Source organism: Anastrepha obliqua, unplaced genomic scaffold, assembly GCF_027943255.1.
Source record: "Anastrepha obliqua isolate idAnaObli1 unplaced genomic scaffold, idAnaObli1_1.0 ptg000349l, whole genome shotgun sequence".
NCBI classification, from domain to species: domain Eukaryota; kingdom Metazoa; phylum Arthropoda; class Insecta; order Diptera; family Tephritidae; genus Anastrepha; species Anastrepha obliqua.
In genome coordinates this window covers 27,501-30,000 of record NW_026562339.1, presented here as the reverse complement: position 1 = coordinate 30,000, position 2,500 = coordinate 27,501, and the positions used below count along the sequence as shown (strand labels likewise).

The 2,500-nt window shown below is 27.7% G+C and overlaps 1 non-coding gene and 1 pseudogene across 1 annotated transcript in view; both read left to right on the top strand.

The window, feature by feature from the left end:
- Positions 1-448: 448 nt before the first annotated feature.
- LOC129252730 (5.8S ribosomal RNA) lies at positions 449-629 on the top strand (annotated as a pseudogene).
- A 442-nt stretch (positions 630-1,071) lies between these two features.
- Positions 1,072-2,500, top strand: part of LOC129252729 (large subunit ribosomal RNA) — a 3,987-nt gene continuing 2,558 nt past the window's right edge. The window contains exon 1 of the ribosomal RNA XR_008583608.1: positions 1,072-2,500. This exon is cut by the window's right edge and continues 2,558 nt beyond it. This is a non-coding gene — a ribosomal RNA (large subunit ribosomal RNA).

Below are 2,500 nucleotides of genomic sequence, written 5' to 3'. Positions count from 1 at the left end.
TATTCTTTTTCATTCAATTTGTGATCCATCAATTATATCATATTAAATATAATATATGATGGTACATTTTGTAATGTTTTTTCTTATTTTTTTCTTTTAAAAACCTTTAAACATGAAAATAAAAAGTTGTACTTATTATTCATTTGATTGAATGATAAGTTAATTTGTTCACAATAACAAAAGTGGTATATATTTATTATATTATTATATATACATAAAATGATTAAAAAAATACAAAATAATTGAATCATAATAAATACCACCACTGTATTATTGTTGAACTAAGACATTCGCAACTTAATAAAAATGTTTAGAGTTAAATATATTTGATATATATTATTGAAAGAAAATCAATTTATATATTATTAATATTATTTAATTTTACTCTTTCAATTAATATATGCAAAAAAAAATTGACATTTGTTATAAATAAAAATAAATAAAAAAATACTCTAAGCGGTGGATCACTTGGCTCATGGGTCGATGAAGAACGCAGCAAACTGTGCGTCATCGTGTGAACTGCAGGACACATGAACATCGACATTTTGAACGCATATCGCAGTCCATGCTGTTATGTACATTAAATTCAATTTTAAAGTACTGCTTGGACTACATATGGTTGAGGGTTGTAAGACTATGCTAAATAAGTTGCTTATTCTTTTATAAAAATAATTGAATTTAAGCAAATGTGTATATTATTGGATTTTAAATAATTCATAATATTAATAGCAAAAAAAATAAAGATATATAATGAATTTTATTTATTATATATTCTTTAAAAAAAAAATCCTCTCAAATAAAATGAAATGATGAAAATATTGAATCTAAGTATTCTTTACAAAAAATTTTCATATTATTTATATATATATATAAAATAATAATTTATATATGTAATTAAAAGGAGGAATGTCTAGCATAAAAATTAAATTTTTTATTCTAGGATTGCCTCATTTTACATTATTATTATTTTTATATATTTACAATATATAAAAGGAGAAAAGAAAAATAGAGATGAAAAGATGATATAATTTTTTTATTAAATTGTGAGAAGATAAAAAAAGAATATTAAAACAACCTCAACTCATATGGGATTACCCCCTGAATTTAAGCATATTAATGAGGGGAGGAAAAGAAACTAACAAGGATTTTCTTAGTAGCGGCGAGCGAAAAGAAAATAGTTCAGCACTAAGTCACTTTGTCTATATGTCAAATGTGAGATGCAGTGTATGGAATATCTTAATATCTAGTATGAGAAATTAACGATTTAAGTCCTTCTTAAATGAGGCCATTTACCCATAGAGGGTGCCAGGCCCGTATAACGTTAATGATTACTAGAAAGATATTTCCAAAGAGTCGTGTTGCTTGATAGTGCAGCACTAAGTGGGTGGTAAACTCCATCTAAAACTAAATATAACCATGAGACCGATAGTAAACAAGTACCGTGAGGGAAAGTTGAAAAGAACTCTGAATAGAGAGTTAAATAGTACGTGAAACTGCTTAGAGGTTAAGCCCGATGAACCTGAATATCCATTATGAAAAATTCATCATTAAATAATTAAAAAAATAATGTGCATTTTTTTCATATAAGGACATTGTAATCTATTAACATAATAAAGTATTTATCAAAAGATCATTGGTGATATTAAGTTTATTTAAATTAATTTGCTTTTTAAGCATATTAACATAAAATAAATACTAATGATTTGATAAAGTGTTGATAGATTTTATTATATATAATGCTAAAATTCATTTTTTGAATTTTACAAAAAATTTAATATCTATGATATTAATATTTATTTGTATGCATTTATATGATTAACAATGCGAAAGATTCAGGATACCTTCGGGACCCGTCTTGAAACACGGACCAAGGAGTCTAACATATGTGCAAGTCATTGAGTTATATTAAACTTAATGGCATAATTAACTTAACTTAAATATAATGGGATTAATTTTTAGTCTATTTTTTAATAAATAGTCAATTAATTCAATCCCGGGGCGTTCCATATAGTTATGTATAATGATAATTTATTATTATTTATACCTCTAACTGGAGCGTACCTTGAGCATATATGCTGTGACCCGAAAGATGGTGAACTATACTTGATCAGGTTGAAGTCAGGGGAAACCCTGATGGAAGACCGAAACAGTTCTGACGTGCAAATCGATTGTCAGAATTGAGTATAGGGGCGAAAGACCAATCGAACCATCTAGTAGCTGGTTCCCTCCGAAGTTTCCCTCAGGATAGCTGGTGCATTTAAAAATTATATAAAATAATCTTATCTGGTAAAGCGAATGATTAGAGGCCTTAGGGTCGAAACGATTTTAACCTATTCTCAAACTTTAAATGGGTAAGAACCTCACCTTTCTTGATATGAAGGTTGAGGTTATGATATAATGTGCCCAGTGGGCCACTTTTGGTAAGCAGAACTGGCGCTGTGGGATGAACCAAACGTAATGTTACGGTGCCTAAATTAACAACTCATGCAGATACCATGAA